This window comes from Cervus canadensis, chromosome 11 (genome assembly GCF_019320065.1).
Source record: "Cervus canadensis isolate Bull #8, Minnesota chromosome 11, ASM1932006v1, whole genome shotgun sequence".
NCBI classification, from domain to species: domain Eukaryota; kingdom Metazoa; phylum Chordata; class Mammalia; order Artiodactyla; family Cervidae; genus Cervus; species Cervus canadensis.
In genome coordinates, this window is record NC_057396.1 from 43,273,467 (window position 1) to 43,284,837 (window position 11,371).

The following is an 11,371-nucleotide window of genomic DNA, read 5'->3' on the forward strand; positions in this document are numbered from 1 at the left end:
TGGACTTACTGTAATAAAGACTCTGTAGTCTCTTTTTCTCCACTTTCAACCATGTTTGTGTGTCAGGGCTTATGTACCAGATCCCGGGCTTCTGGGCAAGTTCTTACCTTAGTTTCAAACCGGTTCATTTTTCACATCCTAACTCCCTACCTGCAGGAGCATCAAAGGACAGTTCCCAAAGGACTCAGCTTTTTACCCATCAAGTCTCTGCTTCCCAAGTTACATTTTCCCATCTGGGTCTAAGAAAAAAGGTAGGGGAGGAATAGGACCTCATAAAACCCTCAAGATTTATTTAGCAAAGTCCCAACATGGCTTTACTACAGCTGATACTTCATAAAAGACTCATCCCTCTACATCTTCTGTAAGTTCCAGGGCTAAGGGCAGATAGCATAGACTCTATTGGATCTAGACAGGAAGAATGACAAGACAGTCAAGGATCCTTTTCTAATAGACTCCAATAAATAGGAAGAAAAAGGCAATGACAAGGTGAGAGGTACGGTAACTTTGGATGCATTAGAAACCCTAAGCAGATCCATAAGCAGCAGGTCAGTTTTCTTTCTTCTCTCTGCCTTCCTAGAAGAGGACCTCATTTCATTTCTTGGTTAGGAGACTTAGTGAAAGTAGAGAATTGGCCTTCATCTTGCTTGGCCAGAAAATAAAGGAGGTCTATAAATCCTACAGTGAGATAAAAGGTGTAGGGATGCTGAATTAGTATGTCACTAGACATCTGGCACATGGACTCAGGGAAAAAACTGATGAAGAAGTTTTCCCCAAACTCTGTCCCCATAGAGTAGTTTAAATTGCAGATAGATAACGTTCTTTAGACTGACAGAGCTCTCTTTCACATTTAACCAAACTCAGTTTCTCTGTGATTTTTCTCTGATGGTTCTAGTTTTGCCCTTTTGCCGAAGATAACCATTCAAATATTTTGAAGTTATCACTGATGTCCTTTGCAGATAACACATCTTTCAGTTCAGTTCAGTTCAGTTGCTCAGTTGCTGACTCTTTGTGACCCCATGAGCTGCAGCACGCCAGGCCTCCCTGTCCAACACCAACTCCTGGAGCCCACCCAAACTCATGTCCATTGAGTTGGTGATGCCATCCAACCATCTCAACCTCTGTCATCCCCTTCTCCTCCCACCCTCAATCTTTCCCAGCATCAGGGTTTTTTCAAATGAGTCAGCTCTTCGCATCAGGTGGCCAAAGTATTGGAATTTTAGCTTCACCATCAGACCTTCCACTGAACACCCAGGAATGATCTCCTTTAGGATGGACTGGTTGGATCTCCTTGCTGTCCAAGGGACTCTCAAGAGTCTTCTCCAACACCACAGTTCAAAAACATCAATTCTTTGACACTCAGCTTTCTTTATAGTCCAACTCTCACATCCATACATGACTACTGGAAAAACCATAGCCTTGATTAGATGGACCTTTGTTGGCAAAGTAATGTCTCTCTTTTTTAATATGCTGTCTAGGTTGGTCATAACTTTCCTTCCTAGGAGTAAGCGTCTTTTAATTTCATGGCTGCAATCACCATCTGCAGTGATTTTGGAGCCCCACAAAATAAAGTCTCTCACTGTTTCCATTGTTTCTCCATCTATTTGCCATGAAGTGATGGGACCAGATGTCATGATCTTAGTTTTCTGAATGATGAGCTTTAAGCCAACTTTTTCACTCTTTACACATCTATATTTTGTAACAATTACTTGACCCCACAAAAGGGGTCAATGCCTTTTATTATGTTTTAACATCCTATGACTTTGTCTCAGTTTGACAAGGAATTTCCTAATACATAGTGCCCTGAATTGGATAAGATACTCCAGAGGGCTAATTGAAACAGAGTTGAGAAAGATTCTCAGTTTTGTTTTTGACATCATGCGTCTATGAAATAAATGAATAGATATGATATTCTCAGAAGAATGTTTGGTATATATGAGATGCCTGATATATACGAGTGAATATTGTCGATCCAGCTTTAGAGTCCTTAAATTAGTTTTTACTCCATGTACCAACACTTACACTTATTAGAACATATAGAAATTTGCTTCCTTTTCCTTCTTTCCCATTCCAGATTTTCTCTCCTCCTACCTGCTATCCAGTGTTAAATGGTGAAGAAATTGAATTGGACTTTAATAAGCTTAGAGTCCAAGTGATAACACTGGGTGGCTGAAGGTAAGTACCTTGGACTTGATGAGTTTTGGGCAATAACCCTTTAACAAGGAAATGGTGAACAAGTGATGAATGGAAGCAGATAAACAGGAGAATTGATCAGCAAGTAGCCTGTGAGGAGGAGCATGAACAGGTATAAATATTATGTCAAACAATGCTAGAAAAGGACAAAGTGCTAAGAAAAGCACTCAACAGGGATGAGAAAACAGAATATGAGGAGGATGAAGGTCAAGAAGAACAGGAAAGCTGGGTGCAGAGAGGTGAGGTTTTATATGGATAAGTTGGTAATATTTTAAGCTGAAGGAAATTCAAGAAAGTTTGTACTAACATAGCAGGAACAATAGAGTGATTCTGAGTTTGTTTTAGGGCAAGGGCCAAAGATTTATTAAGTCAGAGACCTAGCCTAAGGTTTTACCATTCACCAAGGGATAGGCTCTTGAGCAGCACCTGCAGACAGTGGCATGAATAAGCCTCCAGGTTCCAACATGCATTTTCTGGCATGCTCTGTCCATCCCCTGAAGTCCACCATACAAACCCTCAGCGACCACCATTTGTAGTATTTTTTTAAAAACATTTTTCTTTAAAAATTTTTCATTTATTTTTTATCTTATGCTGGAATATAGTTGATTAGCAATGTGATAGTTTTGGGCAAAGTAATTCAAATTATGTGTGTGTGCTGTGCTCAGTCATGTCTGACTCTTTTGCGACCTCATGGACAGTAGCCTACCAGGCCCCTCTCTCCGTGGGATTTTCCAGGCAAGAAAACTGGAGTGGGTTGCCATTCCCTTTTCCAGGGGATCTTCCTGGCCCAGGGATCGAACCCATGTCTCTGGTGTTGCAGGCAGGTTCTTTAACACTGAGCCAATTCAAATTATACACATGCATGCATCCTTTTTCAAATTCTTTCCCCATTTAGGTTGCTACATAATACAGCGCAAAGTTCCCTGTGCTGTTGAGTAGGTCCTTGTTGGTTATCCATTTTAAATATAGCCACCATTTGTAGCATTGATCAGAGCTTCTCCTTTCTCCTCCTCCAAGTTCCTTCAGCACTGAGACCCTGGCTAATTCTCCACTTTCACTCTCCTTCCTTGAAATTTTCCATCTGTGTAAAACACTAAGGTCTAGCATTTTTCAATAGGCTTTTGTTAAGAATCTATGGGGCGTTAGAGAATGTTGATGTGTATCAATGAAAAGTGCATGTTGTCAGTCCTCAGATATTTCCGAGTAGGGTAGAGGGAGACAGAGAGGTACAAAATCTATGTGTAAAAAATTACAAAGAAATGATAATAGTAAAAAAAAAGTTTCTTTCTTAATAAACAACTACTTCAATTATCTTACTTTCCATCTGAATTTGTGATCTTTTCCCAAATAGGCATGCTACAATATGTTTCATTCTTGTCTTGCTTTTTCCTTTACCTGCAAGCTTGAAACGAGCCTTTTAGCTACGTAGTCAGCCTTCTCTAGCTACACTTTCTCACTGAATCTTCAGCTCCTTTCATTCTGGTTTCTATTGCCACCAGTCCAAAGAATTACCCATGTCCGGGTCACTAATGACACCCTTTCAATAAAATTTAATGACCATTCATATTCTCATATTATTAGACTTTTGCTTAGCTGACAAGTTGATCCTATGCTCCTTAAAATTTTCATGGAGAAAGCAACTTCTCCTTTATACTATTATCATTTTGCTTTTCTTAAACTGGTGCCACACGGACTTAATTTGTTGCACATTTTTAATGTTGTGAGGTTACTACCTATTGTTATTCTCTTTTCAAATCTTAGTGTTTACACTGATTTTTTTTTTCTCTTTCATAGACTGTAGCATTGATTGTTTGGAGAAGAAAATGGCAACCCACTCCAGTACTCTTGCCTGGAGAATCCCAGGGACAGAGGAGCCTGGTGGGCTGCCATCTATGGGGTCGCACAGAGTTGGACACGACTGAAGTGACTTAGCAGCAGCAGCAGCAACATTAATTGTCAAGTCCCACCACTCTGTCTTTAGGATATTGCCTGGAATTTTCTTTCTTCTACATATCGTTAGTGACCTACAGAGTGAGAGCTATACTTTTGAAACCAATTAAACAAACTTACCTTTTGTATCTGACCAAGCAAACAGTCAAGACGAGACTTCTCACCTCAGGATTGACTGGATGACCTCACCCAGCAACTACTCTACTCCTTCAGTCTCTGAATTCCTCCTCATCTGCTTCCCTAACTACCAGAGCTGGCAGCGCTGGCTGTCCCTGCCCCTCAGTCTCCTCTTCCTCTTGGCCATGGGGGCCAACGCCGCCCTCCTGATCACCATCCGGCTGGAGGCCTCTCTGCATGAGCCTATGTAGTACTTGCTCAGCCTGCTCTCCCTGATGGACATGGTGCTCTTTCTCATCGTCATCCCCAAGGTCCTGGCCATCTTCTGGTTTGACCTCAGGTCCATCAGCTTCTCAGCCTGCTTCCTCCAGATGTTCATCGTGAACAGCTTCCTCCCCATGGAGTCCTGTGCATTCTTGGTCATGGCCTATGACTGCTATGTGGCCATCTGCCACCCACTAAAGTACCCACCCATCTTCACTAATCACGTTGTGGCCAAGCTAGTTCCTTCATTGTCGTACAGAATGCCCTTCTCACTCTACCCATTTCCATTCCTGCTGCCAGCCTTCGTTATTGTGGGGAAAGTGTCATTGAGAACTGCACGTGTGCCAACCTGTCTGTGTCCAGGATTTCCTGTGACAATTTCACCCTGAACACAATCTACCAGTTTGTGGCTGGTTGGATCTTACTAGGCTCAGATTTCATCCTCATTTTCATCTTCTACGTCCTCATCCTAAGAACTGTGTTCAAGTTCAAGGCCGAGGGAGCTGCAGTCAAAGCTCTGAGCATATGTGGCTCTCATTTCATCCTCATTCTCTTCTTCAGCACCATCCTTCTGGTTGTAGTGTTGACAAATGTGACCAGAAAGAGGGTCCCCATGGACATCCTGATCCTGCTCAATGACCTTCATCACCTCATACCTCCTGCCTTGAACCCTATTGTATATGGGGTTTGGACTAAAGAGATAAAGCAAGGAATTCAGAAACTGCTGCAGAGAGGGATATGAATTTGTAAAACAGATTTAGGATTCTATCTGCCCTTCCTTCTCAGTGATTTTTCCCAGACACGAGCTAGAGAAAAGCCTGACCCTGGTTTCTTCCTTTGTTCTTGCCTGGTTCAGGAGACGGTAGGCAAGAGGAAGAAACTCATTTTTCTTGGGCAACTGCTTTGGTCCTGGGCAGTTACAGTGAAGCAATTTAATCTTCACAACATTCATGTAGCTACTACTACTTCCATTTTACATAGTAGAAAAAAATATGATTTTTAGAGAAAAAACTGCTGGAGATCATTATCTATCTATATATATATAGAACAGAGATTAAAGTCCAGGCTCTAGATCCTGGTGTCTTTCTACAGAAATGCCCCACCCTACTTTCCTTTGCCTGTGTTTTGTCCTTCTGGATGTCCATGGGTATTTCCTGCCTGTATCTCCTATTTTGAGAGTAATGAGTTCTCAGAGGAGACAGAGTCCTGTGACAAAAAACCTGCAGGGCCACAGGAAAAGAGCATTCATAATAATAATAAACCAATGCTAACGTCTTACCATGTCCTAAACCGCCTCACTGTCCTCAGGGAGTCTAGAGAATGAGGAACCAGTTTGAGGTGGGAGGAGAGTGGATACCAAGGGAGTAAGAAATTGTGGAATCAGGACAGTAAGTTGGCCATGTCCCCATGGGTTTAAGCGGCACATTCAGTGAACTGGAAGGCAGGTCTTATTTATTGATTCATCTCAAGAACTCTAGTTGAAGGTGAAAAGACAGAGCAAAGTGTCATGTTTGTGGATAAAAGTGGATCCATTCAGGAGAAAATAAATCTCATAGGTTACTTTTAGAGAATTTAAAGTAAGCACTTGATTAAATAAGTATTGGAGACATGAAAATCAAAAAAAGGAAAAAAGAGGGGGAGGATGCTAAAGTAACACAGAGATAGTACCTGAGGGAAGAACCTTATACTTGGGAAGTGTTGGGTCATTAGGAGCCAGCAGGTTGGTGGTGGGCTCGTTCAACTGGGTTTCACAGCTCTGAGGAGGGGCGCTGCCTCTGACTGGTATTAGTGTCACAAGGGCTCTGAGGAGGTGCCCGTAGAGCTGGGGCAGAGACCTCTGAGCAAGGACTCTATCCTGCTGCTGATATCTCTGAGGGAGTTCAGAGAGGCTGACTTGATTCTGGGAATTCTGAAACTCCAAACCAAACAAAATCCAAAGCAACCAACCAGCCAATCCTGGAAGCTAAAACCTATTTCACTGCCAGAATGAAGAGTCATTATTGAGCGATACTAATGAAAGGGGAAGGAACAAGTATCCCACCCCACTCCCCACCGCCTCCACCTTCCAGTCTTTCTCTGGTGCTCTCTGTAGGTGGAAACTGAGAGGGATCCAGCTGACCGTGAGCCCTAGAGTCTAAGTCCCAGCATCACAAGATGTTTAGATGGGAGGGTGTAGCTCTGAGTGACAAGAGCTAATTACTGGCACAGCTCCAAATGTTTGAGTCTGAAAACTTAGGACCCCATGAAGGACAGTTATCCAGTCCCTGCAGTGTAGGATGCCACCCAGTGGGCTGGAGACAGAGTCAAGTCCTCCAGGGCAGACAGGTGAAGAGATGTGACGTAATGCTGTAGGGGCAGCTTTCAGAGATATGGAAGAATTTGGTATTAAGCTGCTAAGAGGAATGGAGATCCACTGCTCCACCCTATGGGGATAAAAGTAACTGCATGTCAATGCCGATACGGGCTCCAGGGGCAGAGTCTTCCAAAGCCACACTCAATAACAGTCTGAAAGGAAAAATGACATTTCTCTGCAAGATAGTGCTCTTAATACCCCCAGACCTGGCTGTCATTTTCTCAAGCCAGAGCCACAGATGTGATTCAGTATTTTTCATTTTTTGAAAGGGAATTGTTTAATAGGACTTCTCTCCATCTCATGGTTGCCCAAATAATTTTTTCCACCATCATCTCGCACTGTTTCTCGGAAGACAGAAGGGCCAAGTTCAACACCTCTTTCCTAATATGATACTCATAATTGCAATGTCCAATGTACTGATAATAATTATAGTAATACTAATGAAATTAAAAGCTCAAATATTTTGAACACTTGCAATATTCCAGTTTTTATGCATGATAATATTTAATTTTCATAAGAGTCTTCTGTAGATGATTAAGGTTAAGAGGACCACAGTTTCTCAGAATTGTCAAGTCCAGTGCAAGTGGTTCAAGGAACGAGACACAGTGGTACCAAGACAGGCTTTGGGGTGAATCTACATGTAGATAAAGAGGATGGAGGAAAAGGGTAACTCAAAGAGCCTGCTCTTGAAGAGCAGACACAGCTCAGCTATAAAGTAATCATAGCATTGCAAAGGTACTTAGTAGAAATCTTTGAGCGCTGTCTTGAGTGGATAGAATGAAGTGGCCTAAACTAAAGGAGTTTTAAATTGGTGGAGTATAAATGTCCAAACTTCCAGTTATAAATAAGTATTGGAGGTGCAATGTACAACATGATGACTCTAGTTAATACTGCTCTGTGATGTATTTAAAAGCTGCTTAGAAAACAAATCCTAAAAGTTCTCATCACAAGGAAAAATTGTTTTTCATTTTTTTGCCTGTCTATGTGAGATGTTGGATGTTAACTAAAATTTTGTTGTAATCATTTCACAGTATATGTAAGTCAAGTCACTGCTGTGTGCCTTCAACTTATACAGTGCTATATGTCAATTTTATCTCAATAAAACTGGGAGAAAAAAATAAATAAAGTGGAGGGATATAGATTTTTTTTCCAGTTTAACTGAAGGTCTGTGAAGAGTCACTTTGTTAACTGTGGTCCAGTTGTACTGGAAGGGGGGTGTATTAAGAACAAGGGGAGGGGGAGAAAATTGATCTGTCAAGGCCACTCAGGTTAGTCACATGTACATGAGGAACACAGAGTCTTTTGAGAAAGATCTGAAGCCACTGAACCCTGCTTTCTAGGAACAGAGCAGATTTAAAACAAGATTCAGAGGCAAGAGAAAGCAATAAGTTCCCTGGAATTAAATTACCTGGAGGAAAGAGAGTCTATGCTGGTGATCAATGCTCAAAACAAAGACCTAGACATTGTTGAGGGAGCAAAACTACATTTCCACAGATCATAAAGTGGAGTTTGGGAGCCTCTGAGCTCATAGCCATTTGATACTGTAGTGTGATTCGGGGTGTACTCTGAGCATGCGGGTGTTAACCGTGAAAGGTATGACCTCAAAGGCTGACTGTGGGACATCAAGACTGTGCAGCCAGGGAGTCTAAACAGGATAGCATTACTGCAAGAAGTAAAGAAATGCTTCGTTGTTGACATGTCAGCAGTGCCTCCCTGTGGCTTTAAGTAGGAATAGCAATATTGGAGTGAATTTGGTTCTCAACCTCTTCTCATTCTTAAAAGGAAACTGACAGCTCTGAAAAATTCCTGGGATCTCCAACACTCAGCGGGAGGGTTAGGGTAGATTTGAGACAAAAATACTGTACTTCCTGCTCAGAAGCCTGTGAGGGGGTAGAAAGATTAAAAAATAAAATGATATAATAATTTACAATCTGGTTTCCTTTATATCAATCACATGAATCAGATATTCATGTTGCTGGCTTATGTCTTGGCTGTCTCTGCCCACTGAAGCCAAATAAAAAATATGGAGACTGAATTTGGAGGAAATAGAAAGGTGGCTTTAATTCTTGGTCTGCCAAGAAGGGAACAGGGTAGATTCATGCCTCAAGAACAGTGCCCCCTCTGTATGAGAAGTCTAGGGGCCTATATAAGATGAGGGCTTGCAGTCAAGAGTCAGTGATGAGGAACAAAGGTGTTAGGATTGTGTCTCCTTCTTGCATTGTTTCAAAAATAGTCATAGGCTGGCGTCAGTAACCCAGTTATCGAGTCTGGCAGTTCAGTGGCTCGGCAGTCTTCTTTCTGATATGTAAAACAGAAGAACTACAAGGGGAAATTAAAGGATGCTTGCTCCTTTGAAGAAAAAGTATGACAAACCCAGACAGTGTTCTAAAAAGCATAGACCTTACTTTGCTGATAAAGGTCCGTAGAGTCAAAGCTATGGTTTTTCCAGTAGTCATGTATGGATGTGAGAGCTTGACCAAAAAGAAAGCTGAGCACTGAAGAACTGATGCTTTCAAATTGTGGTGCTGGAGAAGGCTCTTGAGAGTCCCTTGGACAGCAAGGAGATCAAGCCAGTCAATCCTAAAGGAAATCAACCATGAATATTTACTAGAGGGACTGATGCTGAAGCTGAAGCTCCAATAATTTGGCCACCTGATGTGATGAGCCAACTCACTGGAAAAGACTCTGATGCTGGGAAAGATTGAGGGCAGGAGGAGAAGGGGCGACAGAGGAAGAGATAGTTGGATGACATCACTGATTCGATGGACATGGGTTAGAGAAGCTCTGGGAGATACTGTAGGACAAGGAAGCCTGGTGTGCTGCAGTTCATAGGGTCACAAAGAATTGGACATGACTTAGCAACTGAACAACAACAACAAGGTGAAGAGAATTAGGTGCAAAATGTAGCTCTTGAAGAGTTAGGGGAGCAGAAAAGCAAACTTAGTTACAGACATGCAGAGTTAGAAGGAGTTAAAGTAAAAAAAAATCTTTGAATGTTCAGGCCTACTCATTGTTCTGTTTATCTTTTCTGTTCTTAGGAAAGGGAAAGAAAAAAATTCATTCTTCTCTTTTCCTTTCCACTACAACATTGATAAGGGTATATTGTATCATAATATTAAATAAGATTCTAAATTAGGTGTATTTTGCTAAGGACTATATGAAATAGTAACTTTTTTTTCCCATTTCTTCATCTACACAACCAAAAATTTGTTATTGAGTACTTCATGTGTGATTAGCGCAATAGTGATTAGCATAGATGGTTACCAAGAGGTAAACTACTTTCAGAGAGATTTTGGTCAAAATACCATGAATTATCATTTTTGAAAATTTGCAGGAGAGACAACTGAGTTAAAAGATAAAATACTAATGGTCATTCAACTAACAGGCACAAGAGTGAAGAGAGAGAAATTAGGCATATTCGCTACTAAATCTATTTTTCCTACTATATTGTCTAGGGATTGATCTACATTTTTTTTCTACTTTAATTAGATAGCTGTAGGGTTTTCTGAAGTTTTTTCATGCTCCAAATTATAGATAGCAAAGGTAGTGCACATCAAAATCCATGATATATTGAATTAATAAATGCCCATAAAGTTAGTTACTGCAATAAAGATACCACAGAAACTTAGCACAATATGTTTGCTTTTCATCCACATCCTGATTTCAGTGCATGGGGGCTTTGCTTCATGTCATCATCTAGGGACTCATGCTTCTGTCATATTTGGGTATTCTGCATTCTAAGCCCTTAGATACTTTCACAGATCATTCTACATCTGACTTTCACACAGTGAGGCTTACCAGGTGACTCAGTGATAAAGAATCAACCTGCCAAAGCAGGAGACACAAGAGCTGTGGGTTTGATCCCTGGGTTGGGAAGATCCCCTGGAGAAGGAAATGGCAACCCACTCTAGTATCCTTGCCTGGAGAATCCCCGCGGACAGAGGAGCCTGGTGGGCTACAGTCCATGGGGTCACCAAGCATTGGACACGACTGAATGACTGAGCATGAACATGTCACACAATGAAGGGAGACAGTGTGCAGAATCTTGTGGGATATTTTAGGGGCCAATCTGGGAGAGATTTACATCATTTTCTTTACCATTGTGTTGGCCAGAATCCTCACATAAATCTAACTGCCTAGAGGGGAGGCCAGGTGACTAAATATTTATTTCTTAAGATAAATGATATGAGAGACTCTCATGTGTAACACATACTTGACTCTTTCCAAGTGAGGCTACCCAAACTCTCATTTAGTCACTGAATGCAGCACAGAGTCCAAGGTCGCCAGGAGTGTGTGGTCATCTTCATCAGTCCTGATGTGTTTCCTCTTAGACCATCATCTTCCTTCTTCCATCAAATATTTGGTGGTGGAGCAGAAACTGGGTACTAGCCATTAAGATTCTAGGTTGAAAGTGAAGCATGGGATATGTTTCACAGGAACTTGTCAACGGTAATGCTGGAATGCTTTGGGGGCAGGCATCACATTTTAATCTCCTGA

At 41.6% G+C, this 11,371-nt stretch overlaps 1 pseudogene; it reads left to right on the forward strand.

Moving 5' to 3' along the window:
* Positions 1–4,319: 4,319 nt before the first annotated feature.
* On the forward strand, positions 4,320–5,263 carry LOC122450202 (annotated as a pseudogene).
* The last annotated feature ends 6,108 nt before the right edge of the window (positions 5,264–11,371 follow it).